This window comes from Myotis myotis, unplaced genomic scaffold, assembly GCF_014108235.1.
Source record: "Myotis myotis isolate mMyoMyo1 unplaced genomic scaffold, mMyoMyo1.p scaffold_m19_p_6, whole genome shotgun sequence".
Taxonomy (NCBI): Eukaryota; Metazoa; Chordata; class Mammalia; order Chiroptera; family Vespertilionidae; genus Myotis; species Myotis myotis.
Window position 1 is genome coordinate 4,832,106 of NW_023416368.1, and position 21,997 is coordinate 4,854,102.

Sequence of the window (21,997 nt, forward strand, 5' to 3'; positions counted from 1 at the left end):
GTCGGAGCCTGGAATTCTCCAGGGGAACGGCAGTGGGCGGGAGCCGGGCCGGGGAGCGCGCCTGGCGGCGTGGGCACAGGAGACCCGTTCGGGCAGAAGCCTGGCCTTCCGTTCAGAGAGCTAGAGCCTACAGGAGGGTTCAGACGCATGACGAAGGGAACGGATGGAATCGTCACAAGGACGTTCATTGGGCACCGAGGATGGGCCAGCCCCCACTTCAAAGACCTTACATCTAGGGCTTTCTTTAATCCTCCAACCCTATGAAACTGGCAAGATTATTACCCACACGAATGAGAAAGGCGAGACCAAGAGGCCTTCACCAGCTCACTCCCCAAGGGCGGCTTGTCCCACCTCATTGCGAAGGTCTGGCCACACCGGGATATCGACGTGGCTCCCCGGGCCCCCGACTGTCAAGTCTCCCGTGTTATCGTTCCACGTGAGCGGCCTCCCCTCACCTCTGCTCGCCGTGACCCTGCTCATCCTTCAAGGCTCAGCAGGCATGCACTCCTCTCAGACTTTCCCCGCCATAACCCTCCACTTTGCCCTCTGGCTCATTCTCCTGGGAGCTCAGCCCTTACCCTATTGTACTACAGTTCAGTGTGTGTGTGTGTGTGTGTGTGTGTGTGTGTGTGTGTGTGTGTGTGTTTGTTTGTGTGTGTGTGTGTGTGTGTGTGTGCGCGCTTCTACACAAGGGCTCAAGCCAACCTGGGCCAGAATCAGGCTTGATTTGCCTCCATATCTTGCTCAGTGTACATAAAAGATGGTCAATAAAGATTGTTTGGAATGTTGTTAACGCCGTTGGGCACACGGAACTAGGACACCCCCCATACGCGCTCACGGGGTTTTGAAGGACTTTCTCTCCAGTGCACAGTCTCCAACGACGGGGTCACTGAACAAGTGGACAAAGACCCACACGCGGGGATGTTCGCTCCAGCCTTGTTTGTGGTGGGAAAGCTGACCGGGAGGACTGGTTCAAGCATCTCGGTGAAGAGGCCGCGGTGTGTGTACCCGAAACAAAACGCTGTTCCTTTAAAAATGATTGCGCACCAGCTCAGCGCACAGACATGGAAAGCTGTCTGCGATGTTTTCCGGAAGTAAAAAGCAGGTTGCAAAACCGCTCACCAATATTACCTCATTTCGGTAAACTTCCATCACTACAAACCTCACACGCGCTGGGGAAGGGTTTGAAGGGCATGGACCGGAATTCACAGTGATGATCTTTGTGTGACGATTATTTGGGGCGATTTTCACTTTCTTTTTATACATTTATGTCTTCGTTAAGCTCTCTATTTGGAGAATGCACTGTTTATATAATCAGAAAAAAAAAGCAGTAAATATATTTTTATTGGGGGGAGAAAGGTATCTGACCTCAAAGGAGATTTTATCAATTCACAAGTGATGAGACTGCAGACTGCTTCTTGAGGAGAGTGGGGGACCCTGAAATTGGAGGCTGCTGTCCCCACCCAGGGACCCTCACTTCCCCATCTGGGAAATGGGCGCACTGCTGCTGCTCTGCCCTTCCCGGGGCTGCAGCTGGAACTGAGGGGGTTGAAACGCTTTTGACAAATAAAAGGCACCAAACAGATGCAAAACACAGACAATAATGTCCCCATTGCTCAGTAAGAATTTTCCATACACTTAGGAAGGCATGTTCTCAAGGTGCGAACTCAAATGCCGCCAGGGAGAGACCAGGACAGCGATCACCCCAGGGAAGCCTGGAGTCAGGCTCGCAGGTGAACTCTCCGTTTTTAAATGTTGGCATCTCGTGTTTACCATTTCAAACATCATGCCATTGTGCCATTGGTATGAAACAACCCCAAATCCACATTGGCAGTTTCTGGTCTATATTGCTTTAACTTCACAGAAAAATCCAGGTTTAACTAGCTTATCTCCAATCCGCTGACACAGCGACACTCACCATCCGTGGCCTCGGCCTTCCAGCCTCCAGGACTGTGAGAAAAAGTGTTACTGTGGTTGGAGCCACGCAGCCCGTGGTGTGCTGTTCTGGCAGCCCCAGCAAATGCGTTCGGAAACCATCTCGAAGAAAGTTCCCAGAGCAACAGGGAGAGCGCGGCCAAGCAAAATCGAGATGCCACCTGGCACGGTGAGGTGCCCCTAGGAGCGTGGGTATCCGCGGACCCACAGGGGCCCGCAGGGTGGGACCCAGGAACCTCCCCACCACGGAGAGAGGAGAGGCCTCAGACTTCAGTAGTGGGTGCTGGCGCGACCCACAGACAGACCAGGACCTGCACAGGGTGTCAGAGACCAGGCCGGATCAGCCACACCACAGCCGGCCCACAGGACGCTGCAGCGAGTAGTCCAGCCCCCGGCCACAGAGCTACCAAGCATCCCCCGGCCCCAGAGGCCCCTGGAGACAGGGAAGGAGGAGGAGAAGAGAAGGAGCTCCAAGTATTCCCCCAAAGAGACCGTTTTCACCGAGAAGCATTTAAACTGCCCTTAAAGGACGAGCTTGAGGCCTTCCCACCACATTTCTCTTGCACCTCTGAATTATTGTGGGTTCATTTCCAACCAAACCACGGTGTTCCTGGTGGTAAAAAAAAAAAATCTGTAAATGAGACGGCACAATAAATGACCTCAACTGAGCCCACACCGTGAGTAAGCTGAAGGCACTGGGGCGGAGAGTCAGGGCCGTCTTGAAGTCCATTCAACTGGCAGGAGTTCCCGGAGGCCGAGGGGGCCCGGCCCGGCAGCCTCATTATGTGAGGTGCTGCTCTGTCTCCCCAGCGTGAGCTCCATGGAAGAGCCTGGAGGTCTTCCTGCCTTTTCCACATTTAAAAGAGCAGATGCTCTCCTGGGAAAGAGCTAGCTACCCAAACACACAGAGACGCGGAGGAGTGGAAACACCCAGGCATCGCCTGCCGCCATGGCAGTGCCGGGGGGGGGGGGGGGGGGGGGGGGGCGGCGGGGGCGGGGGGGGCGGGGGGGGATGACACCGGCGGGCGGGAGCCCCCGGCCCGGAGGGCTGCGCCCTGGCTCGGGGCCCTGCGCTGAGCGGATGACAAATATGGTTCTCAGCATGAAGGATGGTCTGTGGGTTCCTTGTCTAGTGTGTTGACTCTCCTAAAAGACGTTCATAAATTCATTCTCAGTGTCAGGGGTGCTTAGCAGTGTCAGCGCGCAGCCTCTTCAGACAGTTGCTCCGTGTTAAAACGCGCCACCCCGGTGCATCTATAAATAATTGTCTGGGCTTCATGGAACTAACAAACGGCTTTTTTTCTCTCTCTCTCTCCTCTCCTTTCAAAATCAACTCTAAAATAATTTCATAAACAATGGGAAGCATTTCCCATTAATATTAAAGTGTGTCTGGGTTGGTCATTTTAATAGAACTTTCCAGAGGGAACAAGCAGTCCTCCGATCTTGTCCATGTGAAACTGTTCCCTCTTCTAAGCAAGACACTTGGCAGCCCAGCCTCGCAAGTACCAGTCATAGCTTCCCCTCCCACCAGCCCAGGTCCTTCGCTTGGCCCAAAAGGAGGGACCTGGCCAGGCCGGAGACGGCAGCAGCCTGAACTGCTCAGTGTTTCTGCTCTGACCTCAGAGCTCCAGAATGTTACTTCTCAGGCCACCACCCATCTAGGACGGAAAGGTAGGGTTCGTGATGGCTGTGTCAGTCCAGTTGATATAACAGAACTGCCCCCTGCAAGTAACAGTGGCATAAAAAAAAAAGACGGAAATTTATTTCTCTCGTTCATCAAAGTAGTCTAGAGATCGACAGCTTAGGGTGGGTGTGGTGGCTCCATATAGTGTCACTTCCTGTCTTTGTTCATCGCCATCTTCACCTGTCACCTCGTGGTCCCAAATGGCTGCTCGAGTCCAGGCATCACGTCTGCATTCCAAGCAGCCGGAAGAAGAAAGAGGAGAGGAAGGGATGTTCCCTCCCGTGTAAGTTCACCTCCTGAATGATCACACAGGACTCCTTACAGTTCACTGGACAGAATTTAGCCAGATGACCTCACCTAGCTGCAAGGGAGGCTGGGACCACCTGGGCAGAAGCACAACTTTGAGAACGAACGAGTACGTTTCTCCCAGGGGTCAGGATTCTGATTAAAACCATCTACCAGTATGTCTCCAGCACCCAGCACAGGGCCCATGAATGCTTGTTGACTGACTAGGCAAATGGCAGCGAGAAGTATAGCCTAAGGAAACAGGAAAGGCCTCGCCTCTTTGAACAGTAGCTACAGATGGAAAACAAAGCAGAAGTTCCCCCAAGGAGCAGAACCGCATTCCCCCCCTCCCCACAAGAGGCATACAGGTCTCTAACGACCCTCTGGTCGCAGCTGCGTCTCACGCACGCCGTCCTGGGAGCTGGAATAGCATGCACCTTTTCTTCTCTGCAGAGACCCCATAGCTTAAGTCTGCCCAGTGATTCCGGTGGCCATCCCGCCACCACCAGGGGAGCACCAGCCTGAGGATGGGGTCAGCACAGAGGAAGGCAGAGCTGAGAGACAGGGAGAGTCCCTGCTGTGCCACTTGGACGCCTGGATGCAGCCATGCCTGAAGCAGGCTCTCCTCCTGTCCCGCTCAGCGTGATGAGATGATTGCGATTCGCTCTGTTTTCTTGCACCCAGGTAACTCAGGGGCCCGAGACACAGACTCGGGTGTTTCCTGGACTCTCCCCCGCGGGGAGGAAGTCTGCTCCCGGGCTCTCAGCAAGAACCGAGGTGACGGAGTTTGGTGAACAGAAGGAACTGCCCCAGCCAGACCACACCGGCGCCCAGCGCCATTTGCTGTGTCTGGCACCCACCTCCCTCCTTCCACGTGTTGTGCTCTAACAGCCTGAAGCTTCGAGAGGTGCGTGGGAGTAACAGTCCTCTGGGTGGCCCTTCGCTGATGACCAGAGGTCCGTGGGGTGTGAAAGCCCAGCTCTCTGGCTCTGAACCAACTCTGAGCGGCCAGTTACACCCCAGAGTCCCTGCAGGGGCTGGGCCATCTTCACGGCGCTGTCACAAGTCGCTCTCTGGCTTGGCTTCGTGTTCTGTTCGCATCTGTCGCTGCCTTCCCTTGGGGACACTCACCTCATTAATCAACTGCACACAGATCCTCTGAGTGACAGAACTGGAGACGCCAGGTGCATCGAGGCCCAGGCCAGGTGGGCGCTGGGCAGGGGATGGGGACCTGGCGGTCGCCTTTCCACCAACCCCCAGGAGACCTCACGGCTGTTGTCTCCCCGCTTCCTCCTGGCAGCGGCCGAGCAGTGAGGAAGCTGCCTCCAGGTGCCTAGCACCCAGCCTGTCACACGGGAAGGGAAGCCAGCCTAGTGCCTGTCCCGGGGGGCAACAGGGGTGACAGGGACGCAGGCTGCCCCTCACTCCGAGCCCGGGGCTGCAGGCCGGCCACACGGTCACCACGGTCCCTCCCCGCCTCCAGCTGTCCACGCTGCCCTGGAATGTCCCGGGTCACCAGTTCAACTCCCATGGTCCAGTGACCGGGAACTCCAATGGGCAGCGCTCCAGCCCCGGCTTGGACCGGCCCGCAGCGCCACGCGCCAGGACCACACAATGGGCACTCTCGTCTCCTGCTCGGGGCAGGGCAGCCAGGGCGGCACTTCTTCCTTTGCTGGCACCAGATGCGCGTTGACTCAAGCTGCCAGGCAAAGCGGGGCCTTTTGCCTGGCGGTGGTCCCTCTGTGGGTCCCCCCCCCCGCCCCGACTGGGGACAATCTGACCACTGGCATTCGGCAGACACTGCTGCTCTTGTCTGTTCCTACTGGTAAGAACCCCCTGGGCCCTGTCACTGGTGAACGACGAAATAAATACATCAACCCTTGGCCCCAGGGAAGGGTTGGGGGACCCGTGACCACAGCCAGGCCACTGAGACCTGCTGGTGGCCATGGGGTTAGAGGGCCTTCCTCCTGCAAGGCGGGAAGCTGGGAGCACGCAGGCCGGACAGGCCAGGAGCCAGGGCGGGCGGGTCTGGGGTGGGGGGAGGTCGAGGCACTCCCCTCGGAGGCTGGGATTCTGCTGTTCCCATCCTGGTTTTCCGCTTAAGCTGGTGTGCACTGCCTTCCTCTGTCCCTGGCAACCTCAAGCGTAATAACTAATAGCAACACTGATCACGTACAAGAGAGGAGCTGCCATTTATGCTTTGGCTTTGGGCGAGGCCCTCAGCATCTCAAACACAGTGGACAGGCGAGTGGGGAGCTCCAGGCTCTGAGCAGAAGGCAGCGCACTGTCTGCCGCGGCCTTTTCCACGGCATCTCCTTCGCAGCTGCCCTGCGGTGCCAGGCCCCTGCCCTTCCCGCCCCGCCCGTGGGAGACGCTCCCAGCTCCTGCGGCATCGCCTGCCCGGGCACTGGTTCCTGCGATGCCTCGATATTTCCAGGTCACCCCCAGGCACGTGTTGTGTCCCCCGAAGCTCCTGAGAGCGGCTAAGCTAAGCGCATTCCCGCGGTCCAGGCACCGTGTGCCACCAGTCACGCGAGTTCCCACGGGATGCTCGCCACGTCCCACGGCGGGAGGAGCGCGGTCCGTGTCTCCGTACCCCCATTTCCACAGGAGGAACGGGAGCCCGAAGAAGAGAAGTCACTGGCCAGGGGCCCGCCAGCCAGATGAGCCAGGACCTGGATTCTCTGAGACGTTAAACTTCTGGATCGTCCCCTCAGCCCAGTGTCACGCGTCACTTGTCGATCCTTCCCCAACATCTGCTGCGGATTCGCCCTGGCGAGCGGGTGTGGGGAAGGTGCAGTCAGGCGGAGGGAGGCCCAGCTGAGCGGCAGCGCAGGCGGCCATGGAGGGGCCGGCGCCCCGCTGATGACTGCCCCCCTCCCCCAGCGCCATCCACCACCTGGCCAGAGGGGAGGCGACATGACACTCACAGGGAACGGCGAGCCGGCTCTCCTGGGAGCATGAGGGCAGCTGACCAACAGAGGAGCCATTCTCCCCTGAGCAGGAGGAATGCAGGTCCCAGGAGCGCACACTCAGTTCTCCCCCTCCCCCCGCCCCTCCACACACACACACACACACACACACACAGACGGCCCTGAGCTGGGCCCGAGCCTCACTGGGTTACCAAACAATGAAACACACCAGTGTTTTATTCCAGAAGAAGAAAAAAAAGCAGACCTGTCTGAGCCACCTAAACAGGAACCAAAATCACACCTCAAACTGCAGTGGATGAGCGAGACCCACACCCCTGATGATCCGGGGGGAGGAGCGCGGTGCCCCTGGGGCTCTGTGGGGGGACAGCGCTCTAAGGAACGGTGGGCAAAGAATGTGGTTTAAACGTGTGACTTTATGTTAACCCTCCGTAAGGATGGTTTGGAAACGTTCAGAGCATCCGGCCCCGGTACTGAGGAAAGCTTTTCACGGCTGACCGGCTGACTGGCTGACCAGCTGACCGTTACAATCACAGAACCTGCCCAGCCCCGAGGACAGAGCCTGGTCCCGACCCCGCCCGCCCGAGTGACCTCAGGCCTGTGCCTCTGGGGCTTGGTCACCAGCAGCCAAGGGCAGGCGTGGATCTCGGCCACCTGGTGTGGGCGTGGAGGGCCCCCTCGGGCGTGTCCCCTCTTTAAAGTCCTGATCCTCACAAAAGCAGTGGCACCAGACTGCGGGCCCCGGCGCAGAGCCCGCTGGGCCAGCTCGCCTGTCCCGGCCTCAGCCACCCGAAAGCACCAGAGCGGGAACCGCGAGGCCCCAGCTGTCAACACCTGCCCACCCTCCCAGGCCTCGGGCCGAAGGGGGAGAGTGGGGGCGGACTGAACAGGAGGCACCCTCACAAACAAGTGAAACCAACCCGGACGCTGACCAAAGGCTTCCAAGGGCCAGCAGAGCTGCTCTGTTTTCCTTGTACCGCCATGGGGAGCCTTCTCCAGGAGATGCACGCATGGCATGTATGTCTACAGTAAAGGCTGAAATGCACACACACATAGATGTACGATGAGCTAGGCATACGATAAGGGCGGAGACCACAGTGGACTTAAACTGCACACAACTGGAAAACTTCTATTTGTAAAAGAAAGAAACTACTTCATGTTAGGAGGGGGCAGCATTGACCATGCTGGTCGTCGTATTTCCTGTCTTAACATAAAAAGCATTTAGGGAGAAACCATAATCCAGGAGAAAAAGGAGCAAACGACATACATAAGCAGTTCATGAGAGAAGAAACACAAATGGCCAAGAAGCATAAAATACTCGCCCCCACCAATTAATTAAGGACACGCATCAAAGGGTCAGATGATGTTTCCATCTATCAAACTAGCGAATATGGTTTAAATTTTTTAATAACGCTTGTTGAGCCCTGGCTGGTGGTTGGAACAGTGGTTAGAGCATCAGCCTGCACACTGAAGGGTCGTGGGTTCGATTCCCCAGTCAAGGCCACGTACCTGTGTTGCAGGCTCATCCCTCTCACCCCGGCCCCAGTCTGGGTGCACGCAGATAGCAGCCGATTGATCTCTCTCTCTCTCTCTCTCTCTCTCTCTCTCCCTTCCCTCCTTCCCTCCTTTCCACTTGCTCTAAAAAGCAATGGAAAACGTATCCTCGGGTGAGGATTAACAACAACAACCACAAAAACCTGTTGAGGACAGTCTCAAACACCGGTCACAGAAGGGTGAATAGGAAAAACCTTTTCAGAGGGCAATATTGCAAAACCTATTAATAACTTAAAATACGCACAGCATTTGACACCGCGGTTCCACTCCTAAGCGTCTGTTCCTAAGGAAAACCATCCTGGCTAAAGAGACGCGCACCCAGAGAGCCAGGGAAGCATCGTTTATGAAAGCAAAACGCCGGAAACAGCCTCGCTGTCCGCACGCTGAGGGGCTGGTGTGATACATTAGGGCTTTATTCACAGGCCTACGCGGAGGCTGTCACAATGACGACAGAGAAAACACGAAACAACACGGGTTGTCTGTGACATGTCTGTTGGAAGACACTGGTTACAAGTGGTTTGTACACGATGAACCCACTTTTATAAATAAACAAAGGGCACATCCACATTTAATTTTTAATCATCTGATTACAGGCTATTTTAATTTTCTCTATGCTCTTCTGCATTTTTTGTAACTAAAAATCTGTGTTTGTTTCTTAAATAAACACCCAATGTGAAACCAATCCAATCATCATTTTCAAGGAGCCAACCAGGAAACAAACATTTTAAACCCACAAGAACCAAAGACACATCGAATAAGACAAAGTCGTATCAGCGGTTCCGAAGACCCTCTCCAATTCATCTTCTGTGCCTTTTTTTTGAAAGCCCACAGGATCGGAGTTCATCCAGATGAGGTCATTGCGTTGCAAAACTTGCTGGCCCGGGACAACATTCTAAAACCATAACCTGCTCTCACCCACGGAAACAACACAAGCAGCGCCCAGTTTCCCGGGGAGAAAGCAACTGCACCTTTAAACTCGAGAGGAAAAGGCGGAAGCCAGATTCCCAGGGTTCGGGGACCGGATGCTTGGTTCCCCGTCAGCACTGCCTGGTGCAGGATGAGACTCAGAGCTTCAGGGGAAGGAGGGGGTCAGCCTGAAGAGAATGCTGCTCGCAAGCTGCCGGGTACCGAGGTGCGAGGCTGGGAAGAGATGAGACAGCAGAGAGAACCAGAGAGCCGCGGCGCTCTGTGTAGCTCCCTGGGCTAGAACTCATACACACATGCACACACTCACTCACACTCACTCACACTCACACGCACTCACACACACTCGCGCACACGCACACACACTCACATACACACACACTCACACACACATACACTCGCACACACTCACTCACACACACTCACACACACACACTCACATACACTCGCGCACACGCACACACACTCACATACACACACACTCACACACACACACTCACATACACTCGCGCACACGCACACACACTCACATACACACACACTCACACACACATACACTCGCACACACTCACTCACACACTCACATACACTCACGCACACACACTCACATACACACACACTCACACACACACACTCACACACACACATACACACACACATACACACTCACACACACACTCACTCACACACACTCACACACACTCACACACATACACTCGCACACACGCACACACTGCACACACTCACTCACATTCACACACTCACACACATACACTTGCACACACACACACATTCGCACTCGCACACACACGCTCACACACACACTCGCACACACACTCACACATGCACACACACCCACTCACACTCACACACACACATACACTCGCACACACGCACACATTCGCACACGCACACACACGCACACACACTCGCACACACGCACACACGCACACACACACACACATGTGCACACACACACTCGCACACACACTCATACGCTCGCGCACACACGCACGCACACACTCACATACACACATGCACACACACATACACTCGCACACACGCGCGCACAATCACATACACACATGCACACGCTCACACATGCACACACTCACATGCTCGCGCACACACACACACGCACACACAAACACACACACTCGCGCACACTCACACACTCACACTCACACACTCGCACACTCGCACACACGCACACGCACACACTCACATACACACATGCACACACTCACACGGGCACACGCACGCACACACACTCACATGCACACACACACTCGCACACATGCACGTGCACACGCACACACTCACACACCTGGCCCATAGTAGCTGCTCAGTAAATGCTGCCTAAGTAGCAGTGCCGGTGAATTTCACTAGGCTTCTCTCACAACCATTGGACCATCCGTCCTCCACCAAAAATAGATCCCCTCTCACTGGAGGCCGGCACAAAACGTTTAGGCCACAGAACAATACAACATCTCAGTTAAGGGATAAGTAAGACACAGGGAAAAGCGTAAACAGGAAGCCAATGGCTTGACCCACTCAAATCTCTTCCCCACTCTTGTCTCCCCGGAGATCCTCCCCAGCAGGCACTACCCTCCAGAAATAATACAGCACGGCTGGCAAACCCATCAAGGCCTCCTGGTCAGACACACACACCCATGTGCTGGAAAGAAAGTCTCCTTGGTTCATTCAAGTCCTTCGGGCAAGACACCGTTTTCCCTCGGACGTGCATGGCTACGGTCAGCACCGGAATTACGGCGGCTCCTCTTACTGTATGATTGATTCTTCCCGGGATGCAGACAACAGCCCCTTGTGATTGCTGACCTAGCACGGAGACAGAGTTTCATTCCTCATGTGCCGTTTTTAACTGAAGGAGGGGATTGTAAAAGAACTGTATCAGCACCGGCCTTGAGCCACCTGGGGATGTTCCTCATTGTTCTTGCATTTCCAACCCAGCCGCTCACGGCGTGTTGGGGAGGCGGTGAGCACAGAGGGTCGTCTCACTCGGGAATGACCGCAGCTAACCCTCTCGCACGCAGAACTCTCGCAGAAGGGGGGGCGGGGGGAGGTCTGCTTTCTTGGAGAGACCCGCCCGGTGGGCAGCTAAGGAGAAGGTTTCCTGAGGGAGTTTTTGTGCACAGGTGGGTTCCAGAAGGAAGTCCGTCCCATGGGAGACGCTAAGACCCGAGAGCCAGGAGAAGCTTGCTGGACGGGGTTGCGCTAGTGCGTGAAGGGTCTGGGCCTGAGCAATGCGACCAGGAGGAAGGACAGAGAAAGGCTTTGTGGCCAGAGCGGGGGGCGGGCCCTGAACGCCGGACAGACATCGGAGAGTCAAAGACGCCGCAGTCACCTGCCCCAAGTCCGGATGCTCCTGTTTAATGATCGACCCGGTAGGTAAGCAATGATCATTGAGTGTAAACTGTTTAAAAACCACTTTTCTAAAAGAATAGGGTTAGTTCACTTCTATGTGGCATCTAAAAACATATGAACAAACAAAACAGAACCGACCCACATATAGGGAAAAGCTGGCGGCTGCCACAGGGAGGGGCATGGGAGGATGGGTGAACGGGGAGGAATTAAAAATTAAGATAATTGCTAAAAGAATGTTCTTTGTCAAACACACGATGCTGGCCATTTGGGGCTGGAACCCTGGCTCACGCGATTTATTCAGAGAATCATTCATTCACGCCCAGAAGACTTTGCATATATTTATGTGCCCCTGCTCCCTCTTGCTTTGCATACGGTCAGCACTGAATGTATGTTTGCCGCAGAAATAGATAAATGAACCGCGACCTTTGGCAAGCAAACATTCCCAAACATTTGGCCGAGAAGCTGGGGAAAATGCTGAAGATCTGATAGGATACAAGACTGACCCACTCTCCTACGACCTGAAGGATCCCATCTGGAACCTCCCCACAAGAAGGCCAGAAAAATACTGTAAGCAAAGGAGGAAAAGAAGTTTGCAAAAGCGGGAACAATGTTCATTTTCTCAAAGCTCAGGTCCAGGAGGGCCATGCACCGTCGGTTCTGCCCCTGAGCCTCTGGCCCCTGCTCCGTGGACGGCAGGTGGGCCCTCACCGGGCATGCAAGGCGGTAGTCGGGCTCTTCCCGACCCAGGTCTCCTCACATCTCAGCGGGGAGACCCCCACATCCAGAGAGGATTCAGGAAGCACACGGGTCAATCCAACTCCACCGAGAGCTGGGCCCCCCGAGGGCGGCAGGCGGGCTCCCCACTGAACAGATGCAAGATCATCATCGGCCGGGCGTAGTCGCATACATATTATTAAACTAGTTATTTATTTATATTATTTGTGGGGGTTTTTAAATACATTTTATTGATTTTACAGAGAGGAAGGGCGAGGGACAGTTAGAAATATCAAGTGAGAGAGAAACATCGATCAGCTGCCTCCTGCACACTCCCTACTGGGGATGGAGCCCACAACCAAGGTACATGCCCTTGACCAGAATCGAACCCAGGACCCTTCAGTCCGCAGGCCGATGCTCTATCCACTGAGCCAAACCGGTCAGGGCTATATGGTTTGCTTGCATTACTTGTATTATTTATTTTTATTACTTGTTTATATTTCCTAGGAAAATGGTAGCCAACCCATGACCTACGGCTTCAGAGGGGCGCTTGCCACCAGCATCCCCTTCAAGGAGAGTGTGAGGCGAGGGAGTCGTTAGGGAACAAGACTGTGCGGTTCCAGCTTTGAGGCCTTTTGTCTTCTGCCCCTCCCAGCCCCTGCCGGGTGCCCAAGCCCCTAGGACACAAGGACACACGCAGAGGGAAGCAGCTGAGTAGGTTGCACAGAGCCCGCAAGCGTAAAGGTGTGAGTGCATCCGCCCTGTAGGGCTCTGCGAATGTCGGCAGTTGACAGAAATAGCCCGCTGACCGTCCGGTCACCTTCTCCCACGCCGTGAGGATGACCGGCCCACAGGACACAGCTTGCAAGTGATTGCTCCCAATTTTCTAAATTTTACCTTCGGGTAACATCCGACCATGAAAAGGCTGGATGCTTGGGCTGGAGTGTTTGAGGTTCTTGTCTGACCGTGTTATTGGCAGGGCCTCCTTACGGGGCATCTGTCCGCACCGCGGGACTCTGCCGGGGAGGCGCGGAGGGTGCGTGGGGGAGGAAGCCCTCTGCGTGCGACCAGGGCAGGGGCCCGCCGGCCTCCGGGCCAGGAAGAGCTGCGCTTCTCCCAGGCGAGCTGGCTTGAGCTCGTCTGATGGACAGTCCGCGTCCGCCCGTGGACCTTATGTCCCTCTGTGCCGTGGCCACCGCTACGCTCACTGCCAAACACATTTCCTGAGTGTCGGCCGGAGGGCGTCCTGGATCGAGGAGGGATGAATCCATAGCCGTCTCGCCCTTCTTTCCCTCCACGAAGAGGAGCGGGGCCTGGGGTGGGAGAGGCCGCCGCACACAGGAGGACTAGCAGCCTGTGTGTTCCGGGAGGAACGCTTGGCATGTTCACGTGGCCGGCTTTTCATACGATGGTGGTTTTCTGGAATTATTTGCTTGGGTCCGGATCATCGAAAGTGATGTTTGCCTGCTGCCTGTCTGTTTTGGCGTTTGTCTTTTTAAATTCCTGTGGACTTAGGGTCGGGTCCACAGGGCCCACCTGCCCTCCACGAAGGGGCTACCTCCCTGTGAATCTCAGAAGCCGACCCGCCCTCTTCCCTACTCTCAGCTGTAACAACGGATGGGGCCTCGGGCTGAGGCCGCGCCGTGCAGGCCTGCGTCCTCACCAGACCCTGGCTGCGAGCTCCGGCAGGCCGCGCTTTCCTCTGCAGCCCCCCCCCCCCCCCCCCCCCCCCCCGGGTCGGGGCGAAGGGGACCCTCTGATCTTCTCGCACGGCATCAGTGCGCTTGTTTCCTCACAGACACCCCCCACGCAGGACCGAGAGGGAGCGCTCTCCGTCTCGCCAGAAGCAAGCCCAGGCTCGGAGTAAAGAAGGCTGAGTTTGCATTTATTTCTTCGGGGGGTGGCGGGGAGGCGGGGAGGGCGGGAGACGAACACCTCGGCTCTGAGTTCAAGGCGCTCCGGTAGAAAGGCAGCAGGAGGTTAAATGGTGGAACGTGCTCTCCGTGGTCCTGCCCCTCTGGGGCAGCTCCCCACCTTCATTCTAAAACGCCCCGTTGTCCTCACCTCACCCCTCCCCAGACACCTGCCAGGAGACCCCACAGCCCTGCTGCCCCCAGAGCGCCTTTCGCCTGATGCTCTGTCTCCCCAGCCTCAGCCACCGGCCCCTCTTCCCACCCTCAGCTCCCAGGGAAAGGGCCCGGGCAGGGAGCAGCGTGAACTAAGTCACTAAGGCAACTAGGACGGTCCTTGTTTTTTTAATTTGCTCTTCGTAATCAATCCAGTGTGTCTATCTATTTGTTTATTTTAAATATATTTTTATTGGTTTCATAGAGAAAGGGAGAGGGAGAGAGAGAAACATCAATGATGAGAGAGAATCATTGATCGGCTGCCTCCTGCACACCCCTTACTGGGGACTCAGCCCACCACCGGGGCATGTGCCTTGACGGGGAATGGAACCAGGAGCTCCTGGCACCCTGACCCCATATTGGGGTGTTGTAGAGGCAGACACCGTCCCGTGTCCTCCCCCCGGGGCCCAGGAACCTTCTAGGGCTGGCCGGGGACAAAGGACAGTGCTGCCCCGGATGGAGCACAGCCTGGGAATGGTCTGGAGGTCGGGAGGTCAGGAGGGCAGGGGCCGCCGCCCAGAGTACAACCCTCACTGGCCCACTTTGGACCAAACTCGACCAGTTTCAACTGCCCATCCTCCCCCCGGAGCCAGACCTGCCTCCAACAGGCATCTCATCCAAAGGCCTCGCCCCATCGGGGCCTGCGCTCAGCTCGTGCTCTGAGCCGCCTGGTTCCCTTGCCCCGGAGCTGAAGGCCTGCAGGCTGGGCTGGACATCCAACCTCCCCCACCCCCTAGTGGAGAGAGGGAAGCCGTGCACCGCCCAGCCCGGCCCAGCCTGGCCCAGCCCCGCTCCTGCCAAGACTGGCGGCCCTCCCCGCGCCGGGCACAGAGGGTCCAGCGGGCACTGCAGAAAGGAGAGGAGGCCCCCGGGGCACATCTGTCCGCCCCCCCCCCCCGTGCCCTCTGAGGGTCTCTCATAGCCTTGGCCCCAAGCTCCTCCGGCCTCCCCAGGCCAGGCCACGTCTCGGACTGTGAGAGGCCAAATGCGTGCCTGAAAATGGAGAGTGTGCCCACGCTCTCACTCTCACTCTCCCCGGGAGTACAGAGTTACGGAACCGACACAGGAGGCTCCCGTCCTCCATCCTCAGCCCGGTGCTGGCAGGTCCGGCTCGCACAGCCCGGTGACACGCCGCAGTCGCCGCTCGAGCTGGAGGTAAGTCACCAGCTCAGACGCCCGTGTCCCCCTGCCCTGCGGCTGTAACAGCCCCGAGGCCCCGGGGAGGCCCACCCCTCCCCGGCCAGGAGCCGGCTTGGCACCCCATCTTTGGAGCTTAACCTCCGTGGTGTTTGGCAAGTGGAGAACCTCTGTGTGGGGCTTGGGGGTTTGCTTTTGGTTGGTTTGTTGCTTTTCCGGAAATTGACAAGAACGTAAGAAAATGCCATGTTTCTTCATTCCTCCACGAGGTGAGCGTCTGTGCTCAGTGACTCACACCCTAGAGTTTCAGGGATGGGGACGGGCACGGGGACAAGACGCAGCCTGTCCGGCGGGCAGGAGAGGCCCAGGAGAACATTCCGGGCATCTGCCCGCTCGCCAGTTCCCTCCCACTCCGCACCAGCCCGGGCGGCAGGACAGAGAGGGAAGGGCGCCCCAGGCGTGGCCCTCCAGCCCCCCCCACCCCACCCCCCCACCCCCGGGCCAGGCCGGTGAGGGAGGAGGCCGATGTGGGGGAAGGTACCGCGTTTCGTGTCTGTTTGAGTCACGAAGGATGAGCGGGAACCTCCTCCGTGGGGACTTTTTAGTGACATCCCCTTTCTGCCGCAAATCTCCAGAGACCAGCGCGCCAGGCAGGCCCAGGCGAGAGGCCGCTCGCTGCTCTGCCCCGAGCCCTAAGGATGGTGCCCGCTCCCAGCACTGCCTCCTCCACGGCTCCTCAGAGTCCCCGTTTCCTCCTCCAGTTACCAGCTAACGACTGCACCCCCAGCGAAGCCAGGAGAGCACATTCTCTCCCCTCAAACAGCAGGTACAGTTTCTGTCTCCGCAGGGACAAGATGGGGAGTGTAGTAATGTTTGCCATTAAAAGGGTTCAGCCAAAATGAAAAAAACAAAGATACACAGGTACACATACATGTTAGAGTTACATGTAACTCTAACACTCACACAGGCACGCAGACATGTGTGTCTGACAATACCGGGCAGCGGCAAGGAGGTGGAGAATAAGGACGCTGGGATCCTGCTGGCTGGGCTCCAAGTCGGTGGAGCCGTAGTGGAGACGAAATCATCCGTGTCTAGTGACATCTGAATACACGCCTACAAACAAGCAAGCTCATCTCACGCCCGCCCTCGGAGAGACACTCCTGCACAAAGGCATGGAGAGCGCCAACGCGAAGATTCACGGAGTTACCTGAGGAACAGCCTGAAGACGCATCCACAGGGCAATGGACAAATGAGTGCGCGGCCGTCCTGTGACCTGCCAGCCGTGGTGGGAAAAGTGGAGGAGGCAGAAGCCAGGAGGCCCAGTGGCGAGGACCCGGCCAGCCTGCAGACCTTGGTCCACGAGGCCAGGCCCGATAGAAGAACCCCGAGGTCCTTGGAGAAAGGCACGACGCAGGGCTGAGGCAGGCAGGTCCGTGACGAGCTCGGAGCATTTAGCAACGCCAGGAAGTAAGGGAGTCTCAAACAAACGATGGGTACATGTCACAAGGACAGAAGAAGGGGCGTCCGCTGGCCACGGCTGGGACAATTTGAAGGCCAAGAAAACTAGGGATAGTAATAAACTATAGACACTGGAAATCAGAACTGCTGAGTCCTTAATAACTAGATGAGTGAACACATACACAGGGGAGAAGGGAGGGCCCTCGCTTCCAGCAGGGCGTCCAGCCCACGGGTACCCCTGGAGGGATGGTCGCAGCTGGCAAATCAGAGTTTGCAGCCGTGTAATAAAGACCGGCTCAGGCAAACCCCTCCAGCGGCTGCTGGGTCTGGGTGGGAATGCTGATGAGGAGCAGGCATTTGCCTCGTCCGGCATGCTTCCCACGGACTGCGTATTCGTTGCAAGGGGAAAAGACAGTCACTGTACAGTAGACAAACCAGGTGATCACAGTTAGCATCGCCAACGAGGGCAGGTGGACATTGTGAGGGTGCAGATGAGGTGCCCTGAAGACGCTCACCTACCAATCCTGGCGGAAAACGCCCCAAGTCCACTCATCCATCTAATAATGAGAGGACATCAGAAAACCCCAAGTAAGAAACAGTCCGTTTTATCAAGTGATAGTATCCGTCAAAAACGCCATCATCATAAAATACAGCAGGTGACTGTGAAAATACTCCATATTAGCAGGAAAACAAAAGACGTGACCACTAAATGCAATATCTGATCTTAGACCGGCTCCGAGATTGAAGGGGAAATACCACATAGGACGTTATTCCGTGAACTGACAGAAATGGAAGACAGGTGGGGGACTGCACGTCCATATTAAATGTAGAGACGATGATAACTGCCTGGACTATGGAGAGAATGTGTTTACTTTTAGGAAATGTGCAGGGAAGTATTTAGGGACGTGATCCTCAGTACTCATCCTCAAACGACTCAGGAGAGAAAATGACAATATTTGTAATTAAATTATATTTCATATAACGTGTTTATATACGCACATTAGAGATGCACACACTAGACACAAGCATATAGCAGATCGGGCAAAATAATAAATCTGGAGAAAGGGTATTTGAAGATTCTCTGAACTATTCTTATTCTTGCAACTTTTCTGTTTCAAAATAAGTTGTTGCTGCAGAAAAAGCTGGGGGGATGAACGGTGTAGCTTTAGACACTTGCGTAGGAAGAGCTCCAAAGATACCCCTGAGTGACCACATGGACGGCCAAGGAGGACTCGCTCCGGCGACGTCTCCCGTGTCGCATCCTCGTGTACACGCGTGATACCTACACACTGACCGTGCGGCCTGCCTCGGGGAGAGCAGAGGACACCGGGATGGCACCCGCGGGTCCTGCAGCTCCTCCGCCATCTTTGTACTTTTTGTGAGTCTTTTTTTAAAAAATATATTTTATTGATTTTTTACAGAGAGGAAGGGAGAGAGATAGAGAGTTAGAAACATCGATGAGAGAGAAACATCGATCAGCTGCCTCCCGCACATCTCCTACTGGGGATGTGCCCGCAACCCAGGTACATGCCCTTGACCGGAATCGAACCTGGGACCTTTCAGTCCACAGGCCGACACTCTATCCACTGAGCCAAACCGGTTCCGGCATTTTTGTGAGTCTTGATGACTTGCTCACCCAAGAAGAAATAACACGTTTAAGGTCGCCGTGACCTTCCCCTCGATGCCCGTCAGCGACAGGGCAGCAGCTCCGGCTTCCTGAGTGCGACGGTGCTCACTTAAGTGGCTGAGCCCCCTGAGAAGTGACAGGCTCTGGGGTTTGGGACATCTGACCAGACAGTGGCAGCCTCACGGGTGTTTAGGAAAACCCTGGGCTCCGAGGGAGACCGAGCTGAACCCCGCCTACTCTGACACCAGGCAAGAGGCAGCTGGCTCCCAACCTCAGTCCCCTCACCGGTAAGAGGGGGAGACGGCACCGAGAGAGCAGGTGGGCCGTGAGCCTCGGCTACCACGGACATCAGAGGCACCTAAGTGCGGAGCCCGCCTGGGGCTCGGGCCACGTGGGACAGCTGCTCACTGTTAGCCATCTGCCTCTTGTTAGTCATTGACTTTAGGGACCCAGAAGGAGGGCCCACCCTCCGCACGTCGCTGGTCCCACTGCGCCTCCGCCTCCCGGGACGCTCTGTCCGGGAGCCCCTCACACGCATCAGGCGGCGGGAGGGTGAACCTTGCCACGGAAGCCCGGAGCAGCGTGTCCGTCTACAGCGAGGCCCGGGTTCGCTTTGGAATTATCGACCGTAAGCAAACACAGCCTCTGTCACCCTGCAGAGACCTGTCAGTGCCAAGAGGTGACCGGGGACCCACGTGTCCCTGAGCAATGGAGGTGAGAGGGCACTGGGACACCCCTCAGAGCCCGGTGACGTGGAGGCACAGGTGTTATTTTAATACCAGGCCGTGGTCACAAACGTTTGGGAAATGCAAAGCAGACAAAACTAGTCAGCCTTAGTCACTGCAGAAATCGTAGCCCCCTTTAATATGCTAATGCGCCTCCTGAATATCCAACAGAGGATCAATTTGCATGTACTCCAACCTCAGGGCCTGGCTCCCCGAGAAAATGCTCTGGAAAATGCTGCTGGGAGCTGTTCCCCGAGGTCAGGGCCTGGGGAGAACAGTCCTCGGGGGAAATTCCACACTGGCACTTGCTCACTAACCCACGGGGGAAGGGAAGGAAGGAAGCCCAGAGCGTGAGGGTCATTCCCCCTCTGCCTTTGCCCGGCTGGCCCAGGGCACATCCACAAAGAACCCTGACAAAGAAAGCCCGGGGGTGAGCCCGGACCGAGAAGACGGACCCAATGCCCTCACCCAGGTCCTTTCAGCTTCGCCTGGTCCCGTGCATTCCGTTTGGCCCTGGGCATCCGAGGTGGGACGAACGGCTGAAGTCGCCGGGATCCCGCACTGGGGCCGCCTCGCGGGCCACGGGGAGGAACGCCCGTCTCTGCCCCGTTAAGCAGGTGTCCCCAGGACCAGGCTGAGGAGACCAAGAGCCACATTCGTGCCCGTGATGACCTCAAAAGCAGGCCTGGTGGCAGCTCAATGATCGCCCTTTCAGTCCTTATCTCAAGTAAGGAAATCTGTCCTTCTAGCCTAGTGATGGCGAACCTATGGCACACGTGTCAGAGGTGACACGTGAACTCATTTTTTTGGTTGATTTTTCTTTGTTAAATGGCATTTAAATATATAAAATAAATATCAAAAATATAAGTCTTTGTTTTACTATGGTTGCAAATATCAAAAAATTTCTATATGTGACACGGCACCAGAGTAAAGTTAGAATTTTTCAAAATGCTGGCACGCCGAGCTCAAAAGGCTCGCTATCACTGTTCTAGCCCAAGCAGTAATCACGCCCCCTTCTGGGGGGGTAACGACACACTTTTTTGGGGGGGCGTTTTCTTCCTCTCCCTCCCCCTCCCAAAGGCCCCCACGGCACGCAGCCCGGGTGGGCCTGTCAGCCCAGGTGCCCTCGGCTCTCTTGCCCGCGGAATGGGCACTGGACTCAATACAGGTCAATGGACCCTGTCTCACGCAGGAGTTGGGAAGCTGGAGTAACACAAGGCCAGGAAGACTCGCCGTGATGGCCTTCCAGACCCGCCACCAGGTCCCTGGCGCCGCCCTGTCCCCTCCTCTGCGTGACGCGGGCAGCTTTCCTTCTGACCCCCTGACTGCGCTCCGTGTCCCACTGAGAAACCCCCAGAAAGCTCTGGAACTGCAGCTGAAGAACCCGCCCACGGCACTGAGCACGACAATCTCAGCCAACTCCCACTCGCCTCTCGCAGACACCCCTGGGCGGAGACCTGCACGGCCTGGCCACATTTTACACTCTTGGCGTGAAAGGTCAACCCAGTGACGACCTCCGGCTCACAGGCCCTGGCAGGCAGGCTCCCACCGGCCTGTATCCCCGGAGCACATTCCCAAACAATGTCCATTTCCCACGGAGGCACAGCCCAAGCTCTGGTTAGACGCTCAAAACGGTGACTATTTCTCCTCCCTCCTGTGCCCAACGGGCACTTGGCCACCATTTCTCCCCACAGCCAGAGCGCGCGCACCCACTGAAGAGACCAGGGTGCATGTGCAGCCCCCAAATGTTCCCAGCCGGCCACTCACCCCAGCCCTTCGCTCCCCCGGGCAGGGCACTCCCACCCTGGGGTGGCGTCAGCAGCTGCCAGGGAGCCCTCAGCACGCCAGGGACATTCCTACTCCGCGTGTGGCCCCCCGTGTATCTCATTTCATCGGCAAAGCACCGATTCACTCCCGAGAGAGATGTTGGGACACATTCGTAGCAGCCAACAAGCAACACTTCCTTATATGCAGAACGCAAAGCCATCGCGTAAACCCACCCCAGCATCGGGGTTAAACAAACACACTCACCCCATCGCCTCTCTGGCTGCGAGTCTGACCTCGGAGTCCGGGACGCGGAGATGCTGCCAGACGACAGGGCCCCGGTTCCCTGGGGAAGGGCAGGCCAACCTCCATCTTCCCGGGCGAGCTGAATCGAGCTGTGCACGCGCGAATCTGTGCCCTGTGGACGAGGAAGGACAACGGAGAGTCGGTGCCGTTCTCTGCGGCTGCCTCAGGTTTTAGAGCGAGGGCGGGAAGGCAGCCAGACTAGCCTCCCCTCGCCCAGGGAGCCGGGAGGCCTGCTGCTCTGCCCTGCCCAGCTGGCCAGCCTCGGGCCTCTGCTCCGGCCTCCCCTGCACTCCGGACTCCTTCCTCATTTCGGGAGGCGTCCCAACCCCACCCACCTCTCCACCACCCAGCCTGAGCAAGGTGCCACAGCCCGGCCCGGCCCACTGTGCTCCCCTCTGTCACGCACGGGCTCCACGGTGCAGCTCTGAGCCCCTCTCCCAGTC